Consider the following 22,350-nt stretch of genomic DNA (forward strand, 5'->3'; position numbering starts at 1 on the left):
GGTAAATAAAGAAGCATCTGAAGTGTGTCACACCACTTAAACACTGGATGTTGATAAACTATTCTATGTATTTGAAAGAGAACAGTTGAGGAAGCACTTGTGTGTTAATCATCACTGAAAGAACGGATGTGTGTGTTAGCCCAGAGTAGATAAGGAAGCACTGGAGTATGTCACAGCACTGATAGAATGAATGGTGGTAAAACACCTGTTGAGTGTCATCTCTGCAGGTCAAACAAACACCTATTATATGCCATAAGTTTCGGACCTGAAACCTTGGCTAATGATAAAATGCTGGGAATGTTTGACTGATGTGGACTATTAAGCACTTGAAGCATATCACTGCACTGAATATTGGATGATGATACAGTAATGAGTATGCTTTACAGGAGAAGATGAAGCACATGAAGCATATTACAGCACTGAAACACTGAAGGGTGGTAAGCTCCAAGGAGTGATGGGCCAGGATTGACAAAGAAGCACTTGCAGGGATTCACATTACTGACATATCGATGTTGATAAACTATTGAGTATTTGACACCAGGTGGACAAAGAAGCATTCGGAGCATGTCCTCTGTCAAGGCACTGAGCACTGCATGGTAATAAACTACAGAGTGTGTTTTTCCAGAAAGTGGATGAATAGGCACTTGAATCACATCATAGCACTGAAACACTGACTTTAGTAAAGTACTGGATGTATTTTTCCAGGCTGGATGATACAGCAGTTTGTGTCACAGATTGGAAGTGCTGGATGGTGATAAACTACTGGTGTGTAAGATGCACTTGAACTTGTGAGAGCAGTGAAAACCAGGAAGTGATAAGCTGGTGAGGCTATTTTACCTGGGGTGGAGAAAGATGTGGCTGAACCTCCTCTCTGAAGTGTGGATAATAAGCTACTTGGTATGTTTGACCTGGGGTGGATGGAGAAACACTGAAAGCATGTCACAGCAGTGCAACACTGGATGGAGATACACAACAGGATGTGTTTGACCCAGGGTGCATGAAGAATAACTCGAGGTGTCACTGCACTGAAGCAGTAGACGATGATAATCTACTGGATACGTTCAGCCAGTAATCAATGAAGAAGCACATGGAATGGCACTACATTGTGATAAACACCTGCTTGTATTTGACCAGTGTGGATGAAGAAGTTCCTGAAGCAAGTCCAATCTTTGCAACCCTGGATGCTGATATGTTCCCATCAAACAATGTGTCTTTTTGATATGAGGTGTAAAAGCAGGCACTTAGAGCATGTCACAGGGCCTCTCCTGGTGGTCCAGCGGTTAAGCATCCACCTTGTAGTGTAGGGGATGAAGGTTCAATCCCTGATTGGGAAACTAACATCCCATATGCTACAGAGTAACTAAACCTGCATAGCTGCAAATACTGACATTCTCACAGTCCCGAGACTTCATGCCATGGTTAGAGTTGGCTTGTCTCAAGGACTATCTTATGTGACACAACTAAGACCCAACACAGCCAACTAAATAAATTAAGAAGAATCACATCACAGGTGAAACACTGGTGACAAACTGCTGAGTGTGCTTTACCTGGAGAAAAAGAAGAAACGCTTGAATCATCTCTCTGCACTGAAACATGGGATAGTGATAAGCTACTGGGTACGTTTGACATGAGGTGCATGAAGAAGACTTGTGGGATGTTCCACAGTTAAAACATTGGATGATGATAATCTACTGAGTGTATTAGACCTGGAGTGGATAGACGCATGTCACAAAATGAAACACTAAAGGTGGTAAACTACTGTTGTTTTTAACTAGGGGAGGATGAAGAAATACTGAACCTGTCACAGCACTGAATACTAGATATGTTAGTCCTGGAGTGAGTTGAACAAGCACTCGAAACAGGTTACAGAACTGAGAGAAACACTGGATGGTGGTAAGCGACACAGAGTGATGACCAGAGATGAAGAAGCAATGGAAACATGTCATGAGAGTGAAACACTAGCTGATGATAAACAGTATTATCAGTGATAAGATGCCTGCTTCAGAGTTCAGATTCAAGACGCAGCATGTTTGCACTAGAATGCAGGCTTAATAAGTTCGTGATGCCTCCCCTAAAGCGCAAATTCAGCAGTTACCACAGCCTACCCTGGATCATGATGTCAGAAGGGGTAAAATGAGAGCTGGAGGCTGCAAGCTCAGAATGTGCATGATGTGCACTAGAATGAGGGCGCATTGGTGGCTGATGCATGCATTAGATTGCAAGTTCAGAAGTTGTGACATGGGTATCCCATATCACCCATGTTGTAAAACCTCACACTGGTCTTCTATTTTTTACATATGGTACTGTGCCCATTTAAATGCACTTTTCTCAAATCATCCCACCTTCACCTTCTCCCACTGAGTCAAACGTCTGTTCTTGAGATCCTTGTCTCTTCTCCTTGCCTGTGTATAGCCCATCTTTCTAAATTCCACATATGTGAGTTAATATACAGTTTTGTCTTTCTCTTCCTTAGTTCCTTCATTCTGCGTAATAGGTTTCGTGCTCTTCCCACTCATTAGAACTGACTCAAGTGCATGACTTGTTATAACTGAGTAATATTTCATATGTATATGTAGCAAAACTTCCTTAACCATTCATCTGCTGATGGACATCCTGGTCACTTTCACATCCTAGGTATTGCAAACAGTGCTTCAATAAACATTGGAGTACTGTGTTTCTTAAAATTCTCGTTTCCTTGAAGTTCATGCCTAAGAGTGGGATCGCTGGGTCACATGGTATTTCTCTTTCCAACTTTCTAAGGAGTCTCCATAATGGTTGTACCAGTTTTCAGTCCCATCAACAGTGTAAAAAGATTCCCTTTTCTCCACACCCTCTCCAGCAATTATATTGTAGACATTTTAATGATGGCCAATCTGACCAGTGTGAAATGATACCTCAATGTGGTTTTGATTTGCATTTATCTTATAATGAGTGATGCTGAGCAACGTTTCTGTGTCTCTTAGTAATCTGTATATCTTCTTTGCAGAGGGCTTTTACCTATGTTTTGATTAGTGGTTTGTTTTACTGAGTAGTATTTGTAGCTGAGTATTGAGATGCATGAGCAGCTTGCATATTTTGGAGACGAATTTTTTGTTAGTTTTTCAGTTGCTATTCAGTTCAGTTCAGTTCAGTTGCTCAGTCGTGTCCGACTCTTTGCGACGCCATGAATTGCAGCACGCCAGGCCTCCCTGTCCATCACCAACTCCCGGAGTTCACTCAGAGTTGCTATTATTTTCTCCCAATTCTGAAGCTACATATTCACTATAATTATAGTTTTCTTCATTGTAAAAAAGCTATAGAGTTTAATTAGGTTACTTTTTTAAAACTTATTTTGACTTCCTTTAGGCAATGGGCCATAGAGGATCTTGTTGTGACTTATTTTGTGGTGGTTGTACCTATATTTTACTCTGAGGGGGGTATATTTTCTGGTCTTACTTTTCCACCTATAATCCATTTTGAGCTTATTTTCGAACATGATGTTAGATAGCGTTCTAGCTTCTACACAGAGCTGTCCACTTTTCCCATAACACTTTTTTGAAGAAAATGTCTTTTTCTGTTGCGCATTTTTGCCTGCATTGTCAAAGATAATGGGTGCAGGAATCTATCATTGGACTTCATATTTTTTTCCATTGGTCTATATTTCTATGTTTGTGCAAGTTTCATACTCTCTTGATACCTTTGTAGTGTAGTCTGAAGTTAGAAAATTTGACTCCTCTAGTTTCATTCTTCTTTCTCAAAACTGCTTTGGCTCTTCGAGGTCTTATGTGTTTCCATGCAAATCATAAAATAATTTGTTCTAGTTTATGAAAAATACTGTTGGTAGTTTGAGAGGTATTGTATTGAATCTATTGATTGTTTTGGCTGGTTTATTCATTTTAACTCTATCAGTTAGTCCAATCCAAGAACATGATATCTTTCTCCATCTATATGTGTTTTGATTTCTTTCCTCAGTGCTTTCTTTTATCCTTCTGGGAAAGTGAAAGTTGCTCAGTCACGTCTAACTCTTTGCAATCCCATGGAATATACAGTGTATGGAATTTGAGATTCTCCATGCCAGAATACTGGAATGGGTAGCTTTCCCTTCTCCAGAGGATCTTCCCAACCCAGTCTTCAAACGCAGGTCTCACACATTGCAGGAGGATTTGTCACCAGCTGGGGCCACAAGGGAAATCCAAGTACACTATAGTGGGTAGCCTATCCCTTCTTCAGGGGGTCTTCCTGACCCAGGAATCAAACAGGAGTCTCCTGCATTGCAGGCACCTTCTTTACCAATTGAGCCATCAGGGACGTCCTTTGTCTCTTTATGCAAACTTATTTCTAGTTATTTTATTCCTTTCATTGCAATGGTGAACATTATTTTTCCTGAATTTCTCTTTCTGATTTTTCATCGTGAATGTGTAGGACTATAAGGGTTTCTGTGCATTAATTTTATACCCTGCACATTTACTGTATTCATTGATTAACTCCAGTAATTTTCTGGTGGCATCTCTTGGGTTTTCTTTGTAAAGGGTTATATCATGTGCAAATAGACAGTTATACCTCTTCTTTTCAAATGAGGATTCTTTTTATATCTTTTCTTCTTTGAAAACTGTGTCTAGAATTCCCAGAATGAATAGTGATGAGTGTGGGCACATTGTCTTAATGCTGATTTTAAAGGAAATTTTTTCAGCTTTTCATTATTGACAATAATGTTTACAATGGTTTTGTCATATTTGGCTTTCATTATGTTGAGGTATGTTCCACCTATGACTACTTTGGCAGAGGTTTTTTTGTTTTTGTTTTTGTTTTTTTTTTTTCCATAAAAAGTCTGAATTTTGTTGAATTCAAATTTGAATTTTGGGGGGTTTAGCCTCCAAATTATTTGTGTTTCCTCTAGTTGTTGTTGTTGTTGTTGTTGTTGTTTTCCTGTGGTTGATATCTGATTTAACAACATTGTTATCAGAAAATATGCTTGAAAATATTACAATTTCTTGAAGTTTATTAAGGTTAGATATGATCTAACCTTGGATGTGATCTGTCCTAAGATAACGTTTCATTTGCACTTGAGAAAAAGGAGAAAGAAGGAGAAAAAGGTGAAATCTGTTCTTTTGTGGTGGGATGACCTGTAGATATCAATTAGCTCAAACTGGTCTAATGTATCTTCTAAAACTTGAATTTTCCTTATTTTATTTTCTGTCTGGATGATCTGTTCATGTTATGAGTGAAGTATTAAAATCACCCAATACTGATGGTTAGTGTCTATTTCTGCTCTAATAGCTGTTGGCATTTGCCTCTTGTATTGAGGTGCTCCTACATTGGGTGCATATAGCTTCTTCTTGGATTGATACCTTGACTGTTATGTAATGCAACCTCCTTTGTCTCTTATAATGGTCTTTAGTTAAAGTCCATTTATCTGATATGAATATTGCTCCTCCCACTTTTGCTCTCCATTTTCACAAAATAGCTTTTTCCTGGCCATTTCAGGCTGTATGTGTCCCTAGTTATGAGGCGGTTTTCTTGCAGACAGTATATTCTTGTATGCATTCACCCAGTCTTTGCCTTTTCATTGGAGCATTTAGCACATTTCTGTTTAAGGCAGTTGTTGATAAGTATGATCTTCTTACCATTTACTATATATTTTGTGGCTTTTATAAGCTTTTCTGTTTCGTATCTAGAGAAGATCCTTCAGCATTTCCTGAAGTGCTGGTTTGGTGGTTCTAAACACTAACTGCTTTTGTTTGTCTGTAAAGCTCTTGTTTTCTCTTTTGAATGAGAATACTATCCTTGTTGGATAGAATGATTTTGGCTTTAGGTTTTTGCCTTTCAGCATTTTAAGTACATCCTGCCATTCCCTTCTAAGCTGAAGAGTTTCTATTGTAAGATCAGCTGTTATCCTTATGGGGATTCCCTTCTATGTTATTTGTTGTGATTCCTTTGTGACCTTGAATATTTGTTCATTGTGCATATTTATTTTTTGTTTGCCTTTATTTTGATTAATGTGTGTTTTGACATGTTTTGTCTTGGTTTTATCCCTATGGGACACATGGGGATTTTTCATCTTAGGTGTCTATTCTTTTTCCCATTTCAGGGAAGATTGTAACTATTTCCTCCTCAAATATTTTCTCATGCCCTTTCCTTTTGTCTTCTTTCTCTGAGAAACCTATGATTTAAATATTGGGGCATTTAACATTGTCCCATAGGTCTCTGAGATTGTCTTCATTTCTCTCTCTCTCTTTTTTTTTTCTATTCTGCTTCATTTATTTCCCATATCCAATCTTCCAGCTCACTTAGTCTTTCTTCTGCCTCAGTTACACTACTGTTCCTGTTGTCCAGAGTAATTTCTATCTCAGTTATTTCATTCTTCATTATTGATCGACTACTCATTATTTCTTCTAGGTCCATTTAAAACACCCTTTTCATCTTCTCAATCCATGTCTGAAGTCTATTTATCTGTAGATCCATTTGTTTCCAAGACATTGACTATTATTATGTTGAACTGTTTTTCCTGTAGACTTCCTACCTCCTCCTCTTTCATTGGTTTGTTGGTTTTTATTGTGTTCCTTCATCTGCTGCATATGTCTCTGCCTTTTCATGTTGTTTCGATGACTGTCTTCGAGGTCTATTTTCTGCAAACTGGAGGGCAATCATTGCTATTAATTGGGTGGTCTCCTCCAAGTGAATGTGGTGGGACCAGCGGCTTGTGAAAGTTTTCTAGTTGAGATAACTTTTTGTTGCTGTTGTTATAGAAGATGGCTGTTGATCTCATTTGTTCTGAGAGTCAATGCAGTGTCCATTAGGGAATTAGGGGGCTCTATTATGTCTTTGATTCCAGATGAGCTATTTCAAATACTCGAAGATGATGCTGTGAAAGTGATGTACTCAATATGACAAGAAATTTGAAAATCTCAGCTGTGGCTCAGTTGGAAATGGTCAGTTTTCATTCCAATCTCAAAAAAGGGCCAACGAATGCTCAAACTACCATGCAATTGCACTCATCTCACATGCTAACAAAGAAATTCTCAAATTTCTCCAAGCCAAGCTTCAGCAATATGTGAACCATGAACTTCCAGATATTCAATCTTGTTTTAGAAAATACAGAGGAACCAAAGATTAAATTCCCAACATCTGCTGGATCTTCAAAAAAAGCAAGAAAGTTACAGAAACACATCTAGTTCTGCTTTACTGAGTATGTCAAAGCCTTTAACTGTACGGATCAAAATAAACTGTGGAAAATTCTAAAAGAGATGGTAATACCACACCACCGGATCTGCCTCTTGAGAAGCCTGTATGGAGTTCAAGAAGCAACAGTTAGAACTGGGCATTGAATAACGGACTGGTTCCAAATAGGAAAAGGAGTACCTCAAGGGTATTTATTGTCACCCTGCTTATTTAACTTCTATGCAGAGAAATGTTTGGCTGGAAGAAATGCAGACTGGAATCAAGACTGCCAGTAGAAATGTAAAAAACCAGATATGTAGATGATACTACCCTTACGGCAGAAAGTAAAGAGGAACTTAAGAGTCTCTTGATGAAAGTAAAAGAGGAAAGTGAAGAAGTAGGCTTAAAGCTCTACGTTAGGAAAACTGAGATGGCATCCTGTCCCATCACTTCATGGCAAATAGATGGAAAAACAGTGGAAATGCTGGCAGACCGTTTTTTTTTTTTTTGGGGGGGGTGAGGGGGGAGGCTCCAAAATCACTGAAGATAGTGACTACAACCATGAAATTAAAAGTTGCTTACTCTTCCTAAACAGCATAAAACAAGACCAGAGGCTGACTGTGGCTCAGATCATGAAATTGGCATTGCCAAATTCAGACTTAAAATGAAGAAAGTAGGAAAAAACTGCTAAACCATTCAGGAATGACCTATATCAAATCCCTCATGATTATACAGTGTAAGTGAGAAATAAATTTAAGGTACTAGATCTGAAAGAATGCCTGATGAACTATGGAGGGAGGTTCATGATATTGTACAGGAGACAGGGATCAAGACCATTCCCTAGAAAAAAGAAATGCACAAAGGCAAAATGGCTGCCTGAGGAGGCCTTACAATTAGTTGTGAAATGAAGAGAAATGAAGGCAAAGGAGAGAAGTGAAGATATACCTATTTGAACAGAGAGTTCCAAGGAGAGATAAGAAAGCCTTCCTCAGTGATCAGTACCAAGAAATAAGGCAAAGCAATAGAATGGGGAAGACTAGAGATTTCTTCAAGAAAATCTGAGATACCAATGGGGCATTTCATGCAAAGATGGGCACAATAAAGGACATAAATGGTATGGACCTAACAGAAGCAATAGACATGAAGACGAGGTGGCAAAGAATACACAGAAGAACTGTACATCAAAGATCTTCACAACCCAAATAATCATGATGATGTGATCACTCACCTACATCCAGATATCTTGGAATGTGAAGTCAAGTGGGCCTTAAGAAGCACCACTATGAACAAAGTTAGTGGAAGTGATAGAATTCCAGTTGAGCTATTTCAAATCCTAAAAGATTATGCTATGGAAGTGCCTCACTCAATATGTCAGCAAATTTAAAAAACTAAGCAGTGGCTCAGGACTGGGAAAGGTCAGTTTTCATTCCAATCCCAAACAAAGGCAATGCCAAAGAGTGCTCAAACTACTGCACAATTGCACTCATCTCACACGCTAGTAGAGTAATGCAAAAAAAAAAAAAATCCAAGCCTTGCTTCAGCAATACATGAACCATAAACTTTCAGATGCTCAAGCTGGTTTTGGAAAAGTCAGAGGAACAAGAGATCAAATAAGTGTATGCACCACTACTTCTGATTATGCGTGCAGCAACTACTGAGGTTGAAATCACGAGTTTGCATTCTGCTTTTACTAAGAATTGAATTAGGACAGGTGCAGTAATTAGCTTGTACTCTGGAACATACATTACAACTCTAGAGCAGAAGTATCACAACCAAGTGAGTCTGCACTCTGGACCTGGCATACGGTAACGACTGAAAATGGAAGAAGCTTTTCACAGTTACTGACCCCTGATTTGAAACCACTGCTGCTGCTGCTGCTGCTAAGTCACTTCAGTCGTGTCCGACTCTGTGTGACAGCAGAGATAGCAGCCCACCAGGCTCTCCTATCCCTGGGATTCCCGGGGCAAGAATACAGGAGTGCGTTGCCACTTCCTTCTCCAATGCATGCATACATGCTAATTCGCTTTAGTCTTATCCGACTCCGTGCGAACCTATGGACAGTAGCCCACGACGCCCCTCTGTCCACGGGATTCTCCAGGCAAGAATATTGGGGTGGGTTGCCATTTCCTTCTTTTATGTCAAACCACACATGCTACAAACACTGAGCTTGCCCTCTGGAATGATACTGAGGCCGCCATCTAGAGGACGCCCGCCAGAACTGCTTAGTTTCCAAACTGGATCACCCTTTCTGCCACCATTGAGACTATCAACAAGCTTTAGAACAAGTGCATTGCTGTCACTGAGACTGCACAGTAGAGCATACATCCCATCACTCCTGAACCCAGGTTCTTTGGGATATGGCCTGCCACTACTGAGACTGTCCTTAAAACATGCCTGTTGTAAGTACACATACACTTTTGGTGTATTACACTCTGGATTCTGCATCCCTGCACTACTGAAATTGCCTTCCAGAACAAGAGTTCATCACCGGCTGAACTTTCACTCTGAAGCATAAATATCACAATCATTAGCTTGTTCCTTTATAGGTAAGTCAGGCCACTACTCAACCTGAACTGTAGTTCACGTGTGCCTAAACAATTACTGGACTTGCACTCTGAAGTTTACTTCTGGACACAGCTGAGCCAGCACTCCTGTAGACAGAGTGAGTTTAAACACTGGAGGACATGGTACGCCTCTGCTGAGCATGAGCTCAAGTGCAGCCATCCGGGACATGCAGCTGGGGGTACAGATCTCATGAGTACAGGGTGAGCACATTTCATCATGGGTTTTGCACTGCTGAGGTTTACTCAGAACATATCTCCCATTATGACTGTGTGTGCCTTCAGGAGCCAGTGTTCTGACACTACTGAGACTGTGCTGTAGAGTAAGAATGCCTGAACTACACAACTGCTCACTGAATCATGCATCCCAGCAGTATAAACCCTAGCACTACAGCACACTTGTCACTTCTGAGTCCTTACACTAAGCAGGCATGGTACAGCTAGTGAGCATGTGGTCTAGAGCATATGTGTGGCCATTACTAATTTCAGACTCAGAAGCCTGTGTCTTGCCACTTGTAAGCCCAGGCCCCCAAATATTCATGTTTCAGCTACTGATTTTGCACCCTGGTACACTCCTTTATCACTGCTGAGCCTGCATTATAGAGCATGAGTTCCACTACTAGTAATCTTGCTCGATGGCCTGTGTGCTTAAACCTCTGAGCCTACACTCTGCAGCTGAAAATTGCCAATCACTTGGCTTGCCCTCTGTTGCATATTTTCCCCAATCTTCTTCCTGCACTCTAGAGCAGGTGTCCCAACTACTGAGGTTGCACTCTGGAGGACCTACTCCAGGAGGCTGCTTTCTAAAACACATATCCTACCCACGAGTGAACCATCATTCTAGATCAACTGTGTGACCACTAGTGACCTTGAATTCTGAAGAATAAAGTCAACTTCCTTGAGGTATTGCTCGAGAAGGTGTGTGCAACAGTTACCCCAGTGACATTTTATACCAGCCATTTTGCTGCTAGTCACTCAGCACTCTAGACTGTGCAAGCTGTGAGTAGTGTACCTGTATATCTATGGATGATGTGCCGCCACTACAGACCTGGTATATACTTTATATGTCCTGCCTCAATTGATCATGTGTCACAATACACACATGCCACAACCCTTGAGCTTGCACTGTTGAGGGCTTGTCTTCCCACTACTGAGCTTGTGTGGCAGAGCAGGTATGTCACATTTTCTGAATTTGATCTCTGGATATGCAACCAAAAATAAAAACCCAGCTTTCAAGAGAACATGTCCCTCTGCAGTCTGCACTCTTGAGCAAGGGCACTGCAACTCCTGAGACAACACTCTGAAGCACATGTAGAGCAGGCATGCTGCATCTGCTGAACTTAGCTCTTCAACATGCCTCTCAACAGTGAAACACACTTTAGGCATACCCCTGTTAATACAGACCCATGTTCTAGAGCAGGCATACTTCAAATACTGAATCTTGGCTTTAGAGAACACGTGCTTCATCTCCTGAGATGGTGCTTTTGAGGATTCTCCCCACCACTACCTAGACTGTGCTCTAGAGCGGGTGTGACACAAATGGTAGGATGGCACTTTGAAGCCTGCATGCATCACTACTGCGTCTCAGCTCTAGCCTGGAAGTACTGAAACAGCTTAGCTTGAAATCCGGAGCACACGTTCTGCCACTAGTGTGCTTGCACTTTAGAGCAGGCTGTCTGAAGCCATCCCATTGGCACTGGCAACATGGGTCCAGCCACTGCTGAATGCACACTAGAGCACAGTTCCTGCCACTATTGAGCATGTACTCTACCACAAGATGTCTAAAACTGCTCAGTTGCATTGCGGAGCATACCTCTTTCCACAACTGAACTTGCATTCTACAGGAAATGGTACACAAACACTGACCTTGTGCTCTAGAATTGGCACACCATAAATAATTTTCTTAACATTTGAAGCCTATGTCTGGCCAACAGTAAATCCATGCTTTAGATCAGCTGTGCTAAAATCACTGAGCTTGCCCTCAAGAGTATATCTGAACTCACATTTTATAGCACACCTACTACCACTGTGGATTCTGTGCTCTAAAACTCTCGTGAGATGAGAGAACAAGATGGTGGAGCTATAAGTGAATGTGGAGCACATCTCTCCATGGATACATCAGGCATACACCTTCAGACACAGAAGACTAATCAGAACATTACTGGAAAGCAGACAGGAGTACCTGACAAGAGGAAAAGAATATATAGAACCACGCAAAACTCAGTAGGATGAAAGAACTGGGGGAAAAAAAAAAAACAGGAGTGTTAGTAGGATTGGATCTGCCCTGAGTGGGTGAAGGAACTGAAGCTGAGGTCCAATCCCATATTGGGTCAATCGTCTGAATCGTAGAATACACATTTAAAGCTGAGAGTGAAACAGCTAATCTGTGGAAAGGTAGATGCAATGAGAATCAGAGGGTCCTTGCTGCAGCCGTACATACCCCGTACAAGGACATCTGTCCCCTGAAAGGCACAGTGGCTGGGAGCTGCAGTTAAGTGATTTTCTGGCAATTCATGGGGAGGGCTGCTGTTTACTGGGGAGAAATGGAGAGAGGGGATGTGAAGGAGGACACTGTGGTAGGGTATGCCTGTGGAGGAAAGCCAGGCAGCCATGAAAGCAAGGCAATAACACCGAGTCACATGTAGGGGATGGAGCAATCACCATAGCCTCTCTCTCCCCACATGCTAGCATCAGCAGTTACTACAATAGTGAGCCTGACCCATCAAATGCTGAACACACTGAAATGCAGAGCAGGACACTACCCAGGGTCCTCCTTTAAGTGCCTGATGCACCATACTAGAGTAGAATCCCATTCAGGATGCTCCTTTAAGTGTCAGATGCACTGATTTACACAGGAGGGCCCCAGCCAGGAAATTCTCTCTATGTGCTGACACATTGAACAACAGAGAAGGATCCCACACAAGGAAGCCTTCTGAATGGCTGAATAGGTGGAACTAGGGAGAAGACTGGCCAAAGAGGCCTTCTTATCACCAGATACAAGACCTAAAAAAAAAAAAAAAAAAGACTCTGATAGGGCCATAACTCCTGTGGTGTAGTCACTCTGTGTCCCTACACCCTGCCCATTTGACACCACCTGGGTCCCTCAAAGCCAAGAAACTGCTCCACCTTCACAGTTAACTCTCATTGGAAAAAAGCTGCTACAGGTTAAAAAAAAAATCTTGCAACTATTTGCACAGGATTGCTTCAGTGTTGTCTAACTCTGTGTGGAACACATTTCACCACTACAGAGAACAAGCTCTAAAATGCATATACTGGAACAGCTGATCTTTTCCAGGCTTGTAGCCACTGCTGAGTTTTCCAAATTTGCTTGTATATTGCTTTCAGGACTTTCATAGCACTATCTGTTAGGATTTGAAATTACTCAACTGGAGTTCTGTATCTCCACTAGCTTTGCTTCTTGCAGCCCACTTGAATTCACATTCCAGGATGTTTGGCTCTAGGTGAGTGATTACATCATCATGATTATCTGGATCATGGAGATCTTTTCTGTATAGTTCTTCAATCTTTCCTGTATAGATTTTTGCTACCTCTTCTTAATATCTTCTGCTTCTGTTCAGTCCATAAAATTTCTGTCGTTTATTGTGTCCACCTTTGCATGAAATGTTCCCTTGGTATCTCTAATTTTCTTGAAGAGATCTATAGTCTTTCCCATTCTGTTGTTTTCCTCTATTTTTTGCACTCATCACCAAAAGGCTTTCTTATCGCTCTTTGCTATTCTTTGGTACACTGTATTCATATGGGTATATCTTCCCTTTTCTCCTTTGCCTCAATTATTTGTAAGGCCTCCTCAGACAACCATTTTGCCTTTTCACATTCATTTTCTTGGGGATGGTCTTCATCACTGCCTCCTGTACAATTTCATGAACCTCCATATGTAGTTCTTCAAACACTCTATTATACCTAATGCCTTAAATATTTTCTCATGTCCACTGTACCATCATAAGGGATCTGATTTAGGTCAGACCTGAATCATCTAGTGGTCTTCCCTACTGTCTTCAACTTAAGTCTAAGTCTATAGCAAATACTGAACTTCCACTCTGAACCTTCCTTCTTACAAGTATTTGTCCACCATTTTAGAGCACTTTTGCTGCAGCTATTTATCTTCACTCTGAAACATACGTACCGTCACTCCTGAAAGGATGCTCAAGTGCATGCATTTAACTCCTACTGAGCCTACGCTCCACAGTAGTCATGCCGATCTACTAAGCTTGCATTCTGCCGCATGCATCTTTCACTATTTAGACTGTGATACTGAGGTCATGCTGCAGCTGCATAGTTGCAATCTCAAGCTTATCTTCTTCGACTTTCAGCTTTTACACCAGCACACATGTTCTGCCCCTCCTAAGCCCACTTTCTTGAATAGATATGAAACAACTGTTGAGGTTGTATTCTGGAGCATGTCCCTGCTATTTCTGAATGCATTCTTTTTTATTTCTTCATATTTCTTTAAAAAAAGATTTATTTTAATTGGAATAGAATTACTGTGTATTACTATGATGGTTTTTGACATATACATCAACATGAATCAGCAACATGGATACATATGTCCCCCTATCCTGAGCACAAATCAAACCTCCCTTGTTACCCCATGCTTCTGGGTTCTTCCACAGCAGAAGAGTTGGATGCATCTTTCATGCATTGAACTTGCACTGGTCATCTCTTTTATATATGGTAATGTACCTGTTTCAATGCTATTTTCTCAAATCATCCCATCCTTGAACTCTCCCATTGAGTCTCAGTGTCTGTTCTTTATATGTGGATCTTTTTTACTAGCTTTCATGCAGAATCATTGTTACTGTCTTCCTAAATCCCATTTATATGCATTAATAAACAATATTTGCCTCTCTCTTTCTAACTTTCTTTTTTTACTCTGTATAATAGGCTTCAGGTTGAACTGCCTCATTAAAAGTGAAACAAATATATGTTTTTCTGTAGCTAAGTAATATTCTATTTGAATATATAGCACAACTTCCTTATATTTTCATCTGCTGATGTGCATCTAGATTACGTCCATGTCATAGATTTTGTAAAGAGAATTGTAATAAACATCAGGGCACATGTGTCTCTTTTGATTGTAATCCCCTCTGGATAAATGCCAAGAAGGGGGGTTGTTCAGTCATATGACAGTTGTAGTCCAAGTTTCTCAAGGAATCACCAAACTGTTCTGCATACAGGTTGTACCAGTTTGTGTTACCACTAGCAGTGTATTAGGGTTAACTTTTCTCCACAACCTCCCCAGGATTTCGTGCTTGTATAATTTCTGGTGATGGCCACTCTGAACAGTGTGATATGACGACACATTAAATTTTAATTTTTGTTTCTCTAATAATGAATGATTTTAAACATATTCCATGTGTTTGTTAGCCATCTGTATGTCTTCTTTAAAGAAATGTCTGTTTAGGGATTTTGCCCCCTTTTAGTCATGCTGTGAAAGTGCTTCACTCAACATACCAGCAAATTTGGAAAACTCAGCAGTGGCTAAAGAACTGGAAAAGGTCAGTTCTCATTCCAATCCCAAGGAAAGGCAGAGCCAAAGAATGCTCAAATCACCACACAATTGCATCCATCTCACACACTAGTAAAGTACTGCTCCAAATTCTCCAAGCCAGGCTTCAGTAATATATGAGCCATGAACTTCCAGATGTTCGAGCTGGTTTTACAAAAGGCTGAGGAACCAGAGATCAAAATGCAAACATTAGCTGGATTATTGACAAAGCAAGAGAGTTCCAGAATAACATCTATTTCTGCCTTATTGACTAGGCCAAAGTCGTTGACTGTGTGGATCACAATAAACTGTGGAAAATTCTGAAAGAGATGGGGATACCAGACTACGTGACCTGTCTCTTGAGAAACCTATATGCAGGTCAGGAAGCAACAGTTCGAACAGGACATGGAACTACAGACTGGTTCCAAATAGGAAAACGAGTCCGTCAAGACTATATATTGTCACTCTGCCTGTTTAATTTATATGCAGAGTATATCACAAGAAATACTGGGCTGGAAGAAGTACAAGCTGGAACAAAGACTGCCAGGAGAAATATCAATCACCTCAGATATGCAGATGACACCACCCTTATGGCAGAAAGTGAAGAGGAACTAAAAAGCTTCTTGATGAAACTGAAAGAGAAGAGTGAAAATGTTGGCTGAAAGGTCAAAATTCAGTAAACTAAGATCATGGCATCTGGTCGCATGACTTCATGGGAAATAGATGGGGAAACAGTGTCAGATTTTATTTTGGGGGGCTCCAAAATCACTGCAGATGGTGACTGCAGTCATTAAATTAAAAGACACTTACCCTATGACAGGAAAGTTAAGACCATCCTAGATAGCATATTGAAAAGCAGAGACATTATTTTGCCAACAAAGTTCCATCTAGTCAAGACTACGGTTTTTCCAATAGTCTTGCTAGGATATGAGAGTTGGACTGTGAAGAAAGCTGAACACTGCAGAATTGATGATTTTGAACTGTAGTGTTGGAAAAGACTCTTGAGAGTCCCTTGGACTGCAAGGAGGTCCAGCCAGTCCATTCTAAAGATCATTCCTGGGTGTTCTTTGGAAGAAATGATGTTAAAGCTGAAACTCCAGTACTTTGGCCACATCATATGAAGAGTTGACTCACTGGAAAACTCTGAAGCTTGGAGGGATTGGAGGCAGGAGAAGGGGACGACAGAGGATGAGATGGCTGGATGGCATCACTAACTCGATGGACATGAGTTTGCATGAGCTCCAGGAGTTGGTGATGGATAGGGAGTCCTGGTGTGCTGCAGTTTATGGGGTTTCACAAAGTCACACATGACTGAACTGAACTGAACTGAACTGAATTGAACTGAAGCAACGGACAAAGAATTTATCTCAAAATATACAAACAACTCCTGAACCTCAATTCCAGGAAAATAAGCGACCCCATGATAAAATAGGCGAAAGGAGTAAACAAACATTTCTCCAAAGACGACATACACATGGCTAACAAACACATGAAAAGATTCTCAACATCACTCACTATCAGAAAAATGCTAATCAAAGCGATAATGAGGTACCATTTCACGCCAGTCAGAATGACTGCTATCCAAAAGTCTACAAACAATAAATGCTGGGGAGGGTGTGGAGAAAAGGGAACGCTCTGACACTGTTAGTGGAATTGCAAACTGGTACAGCCACTATGGAGAACACTGTGGAGATTCCTTAAAAAAGCAAACAAACATCTTTGTCTTTTGGTTGGGGCGTTCAACCCATTTACGTTTAAGGTAATTATTGATAAGTATGATCCCGTTGCCATTTACTTTATTGTTTTGGGTTCAGGTTTATACATCCTTTTCGTGTTTCCTGTCTAGAGGATATCCTTTAGAATTTGTTGGATAGCTGGTTTGGTGGTGCTGAATTCTCCCAGCTTTTGCTTGTCTGTAAAGCTTTTGATTTCTCCTTCGTATTTGAATGAGATCCTTGCTGGGTACAGTAATCTGGGCTGTAGGTTATTGTCTTTCATCACTTTAAGTATGTCTTGCCATTCCCTCCTGGCCTGAAGAGTTTCTATTGAAAGATCAGCTGTTATCCTGATGGGAATCCCCTTGTGTGTTATTTGTTGTTTTTCTCTTGCTGCTTTTAATATTTGTTCTTTGTGTTTGATCTTTGTTAATTTGATTAATATGTGTCTTGGGGTGTTTCGCCTTGGGTTTATCCTATTTGGGACTCTCTGTGTTTCTTGGACTTGGGTGATTATTTCCTTCCCCATTTTAGGGAAGTTTTCAACTATTATCTCCTCAAGGATTTTCTCATGATCTTTCTTTCTGTCTTCTTCTTCTGGGACTCCTATAATTCGAATGTTGGAGCATTTCATATTGTCCTGCAGGTCTCTGAGAGTGTCCTCGTTTCTTTTAATTCGTTTTTCTTGTTTCCTCTCTGATTCATTTATTTCTACCATTCTATCTTCTATTTCACTAATCCTCTCTTCTGCCTCCGTTATTCTACTATTTGTTGCCTCCAGAGTGTTTCTGATCTCATTTATTGTGTTATTCATTATATTTTGACTCTTTTTTATTTCTTCTAGGTCCTTGTTAAACCTTTCTTGCATCTTCTCAATCCTTGTCTCTAGGCTATTTATCTGTGTTTCCATTTTGATTTCAAGATTTTGGATCATTTTCACTATCAATATTCGGAATTCCTTCTCTGGTAGATTCCCTACTTCTTCCTCTTTTGTTTGGTTTGGTGGGCAACTCTCCTGTTCCTTTACCTGCTGAGTATTCCTCTGTCTCTTCATCTTGGTTATATTGCTGCGTTTGGGGTGGCTTTTTTATATTCTGATAATTTGTGGAGTTCTCTTTATTATGGAGCTTCCTCACTTTGGGTGGGGTTCTATCAGTGGCTTGTCAAGGTTTCCTGGTTAGGGAGGCTTGTGTTGGAGTTTTGGTGGGTGGAGCTGGGTTTCTTCTCTCTGGAGTGCAGTGGAGTGACCCGTAATGGGTTATGAGACATCAAAGGTTTTGGGATAATTTTGAGCTGCCTGTATATTGAGGCTCAGGGGAGTGTTCCTGTGTTGCTGGAGAATTTGAGTGGTATGTCTTGTTTTGGAACTTGTTGGCCCTTGGGTGGAGCTTGGTTTCGGTGTAGGTATGAAGGCATTTGATGAGCTCCTATTGCTTAATGTTCCCTGAATTCAAGAGTTCTCTAATGTTTTCAGGCTTTGCGTTTAAGCTTCCTGCTTCTGGTTTTCAGTTTTATTTTTACAGTAGCCTCTAGACTTCTCCATCTATACAGCACCGATGATAAAACATCTAGATTAAAGATGAAAAGTTTCTCCACATTGAGGGACACTCAGAGAGGTTCACTGAGTTACAAGGAGAAGAGAAGATGGAGGGGGTAGTTAGAGGTAACTGGAATGAGATGCTGTGAGATCAAGAGAGGAGAGAGCAAGCTAGCCAGTAGTCATTTCCTTACGTGCGCTCTATAGTCTGGACCGCTCAGAGGTATTTACAGAGTTATACGGGGAAGAGGAGAGGGAGGAAGTAGACAGAGGTGACCAGGAGGATAAGAGAGAGGAATGAGTAGGAGAGAGACAAATCCTGCCAGTAACCAGTTCCTTAGGTGTTCTCTACCGTCTGGAACACACAGAGATTCACAGAGTTGGATAGAGAAGAGATGGGGGAGAAAAGAGACAGAGGCCACCTAGTGGAGAAAAAGGAGAGGCCAGAGGAGGAGAGAGTGGTCAAGCCAGTAATCTCGCTCTCAGGTAAACTTGGGTAGTGAAGTTTGGGTTTTTAAATGTACAAAATTGACAACAAAAACCTAAGAGCAAAGATTAAAAATCTGGAGTAGAGGTTGGATTTTCAAAGATACAATATTAAAGAAAAGCAGAAGGAAAAAGGAAGAAAGAAAAAAAAGAATTATTAAAAAACAAACAAAAAAAAAAAAAAAAAACAAACACCAACAACCGTCCAAAGAGTATATATGGTGTTTGCCTTAAAAAAAAAAAAAAAAGTCTTTTTTTTTTTTAAATAGTAATACTAGGTTATAGAAATAAAAATTAGAGGAGAAATAGAAGACTTAACAATTAAAAAAAAAGCTCGGAAAAAAATGAAAAAAAAAAGCAAAAAGCAAAAAAAAAAAAAGAATGATTTTAAAAATATTAAAAATTAAAAATATATCTGGCTCTTCTCTGATGTTATGGGCCGTGTGGGCTCACTTCCAAGGTGGTTCCCTCTGTTTAACTTCTTCTGTTTGCTGGTTTTTAGGCTCACTAGTTCAGTCGCGCTGTGGGGAGGGGGGATGCTGCAAACAAATAGCACTGTCGTGTGCACACAGTATCTCTGCCCCGCTTGACCTGTCCTTTCTCGCGGCACACAAACCGCTCTGGCTCTACGATGCTCAGCCGGGAACCGTCTGGGGCCGGCCCTAGGCTGCGTGCACTTCCCCGGTCCAAGCCGCTCAGGTTCGGCCCTCAGGCAGCCCTCAGAGGCACAAATGCGGCTGGGACTGCGCTTTGTGCCCTTCCCAGGTCTGAGTAGCTCAGGAGTTGCCGCGGCTTGTCACCTTTTCCGCCACTGCCGCTCAGCTCTCTGGGTGGACCGCTGGCGCACACCGTGAGGCAGACTGTGACTGTCCAGCACCCCCAGAAGTCTTAGCAAAGGAGCCTGCTTGCAGTTAGGTAAGTAAAGTCTCTCCAGGTCTGCAATTGCCCCTTTCCAGTCCTTACGGCTCTGGCTGCCTGTCCCCGGCGGGGAATGGTCTGCAGCCGGCTTTTTCTGCTCCGTCCTTTGTTCTGTGCTCGGTCCTGGCGGTGTCTTATGTTCGAGCTTTTCGCATGTTAGCTATCCCACAGTCTGGTTTGCTAGCCCAAGTTAGATCGTTCTGGTTGCGCATGGGGCGTTCCTGCCCGATTCTTGCAAAGCACTGCAGCCTGCGCCTCCCGCGCGTCCCTGCCCTGCCCCCACTTCCCAATGGCAGATGCAGGCGTCTGTGCTGCTTTTCCGCTGGGGGAGTTACTGGTGGGCTTGTAATCTCTTGGTTTTAATTATTTATCTATTTTTCCTTCCTGTTATGTTGCCCTCTGTGTTTCCAAGGCTCGCCACAGACTCGGCAGGGAGAGTGTTTCCTGGTGTTTGGAAACCTCTCTTCTTAAAATTCCCTTCCCGGGACGGGCTTCCCTTCCCGGGACGGAGCTCCCTCCCCACCTCCTTTGTCTCCTTTTTCGTCTTTTATATTTTTTCCTACCTGTTTTTGAAGACAATGGTCTGCTTTTCTGGTTGCCTGATGTCCTCTGCCAGCCTACAGAAGTTGTTTTGTGGAGTTTGCTCGGCGTTGAAATGTTCTTTTGAGGAATTTGTGAGAGAGAACATGATCTTCCCGTCCTATTCCTTCACCATCTTTTTGAGAGACCCACCTCAAAACAAGGGACACATACAGACTGAAAGTGAAGGGCTGGAAAAAGATATACCACGCGAATAGAGACCAAAAGAAAGCAGGAGTGGCAATACTCATATCCGATAAAATAGACTTTAAAACAAAGGCTGTGAAATGAGACAAAGAAGGCCACTACATAATGATCAAAGGATCAATCCAAGAAGAAGATATAACAATTATAAATATATATGCACCCAATATAGGAGCACCACAATATGTAAGACAAATGCTAACAAGTATGAAAGGGGAAATCAACAATAACACAATAATAGTGGGAGACTTTAATACCCCACTCACACCTATGGACAGATCAACTAAACAGAAAATTAACAAAGAAACTCAAACTTTAAATGATACATTAGATCAGTTAGACCTAATTGATATCTATAGGACATTTCACCCCAAAACAATGAATTTCACCTTTTTTTCAAGTGCTCATGGAACCTTCTCCAGGATAGATCACATCCTGGGCCATAAATCTAAACTTGATAAATTCAAAAAAATCGAAATCATTCCAAGCATCTTTTCTGACCATAATGCATTAAGATTAGATCTCAATTACAGGAGAAAAACTATTAAAAATTCCAACATATGGAGGTTGAACAACACACTTCTGAATAACCAACAAATCACAGAAGAAATCAAAAAAGAAATCAAAATATGTATAGAAACTAATGAAAATGAAAACACAACAACCCAAAACCTGTGGGACACTGTAAAAGCAGTGCTAAGAGGAAAGTTCATAGCAATACAGGCATACCTCAAGAAACAAGAAAAAAGTCAAATAAATAGCCTAACTCTACAACTAAAGCAACTAGAAAAGGAAGAGTTTGAGAACCCCAGAGTTAGTAGAAGGAAAGAAATCTTAAAATTTAGGGCAGAAATAAATGCAAAAGAAACAAAAGAGATCATAGCAAAAATCAACAAAGCCAAAAGCTGGTTCTTTGAAAGGATGAATAAAATTGACAAACCAGTAGCCAGACTCATCAAGAAGCAAAGAGAGAAAAGTCAAATCAATAAAATTAGAAATGAAAACGGAGAGATCACAACAGACAACACAGAAATACAAAGGATCATAAGAGACTACTATCAGCAGTTGTATGCCAATAAAATGGACAATGTGGAAGAAATGGACAAATTCTTAAAAAAGTACAATTTTCCAAAACTGAACCAGGAAGAAATAGAAAATCTTAACAGACCCATCACAAGCACGGAAATTGATACTGTAATCAGAAATCTTCCAGCAAACAAAAGCCCAGGTCCAGATGGCTTCACAGCTGATTTCTACCAAAAATTTCGAGAAGAGCTAACACCTATCCTCCTCAAACTCTTCCAGAAAATTGCAGAGGAAGGTAAACTTCCAAACTCATTCTATGAGGCCACCATCACCCTAATACCAAAACCTGACAAAGATGTCACAAAAAAAGAAAACTACAGGCCAATATCTCTGATGAACATAGATGCAAAAATCCTCAGCAAAATTCTAGCAATCAGAATCCAACAACACATTAAAAAGATCATACACCATGACCAAGTGGGCTTTATCCCAGGGATGCAAGGATTCTTCAATATCCGCAAATCAATCAATGTAATTCACCACATTAACAAATTGAAAAATAAAAACCATATGATTATCTCAATAGATGCAGAGAAGGCCTTTGACAAAATTCAACATCCATTTATGATAAAAACTCTCCAGAAAGCAAGAATAGAAGGAACATACCTCAACATAATAAAA

General features: G+C 40.7%; 1 pseudogene; it reads right to left on the reverse strand.

Moving 5' to 3' along the window:
- LOC138431303 (eukaryotic translation initiation factor 1A, X-chromosomal-like) overlaps positions 1–13,912 on the reverse strand; it is a 32,630-nt pseudogene extending 18,718 nt beyond the window's left edge.
- Between the last annotated feature and the right edge of the window lie 8,438 nt (positions 13,913–22,350).

The sequence above is a fragment of the Ovis canadensis genome, chromosome Y (genome assembly GCF_042477335.2).
Source record: "Ovis canadensis isolate MfBH-ARS-UI-01 breed Bighorn chromosome Y, ARS-UI_OviCan_v2, whole genome shotgun sequence".
Lineage (NCBI taxonomy): Eukaryota > Metazoa > Chordata > Mammalia > Artiodactyla > Bovidae > Ovis > Ovis canadensis.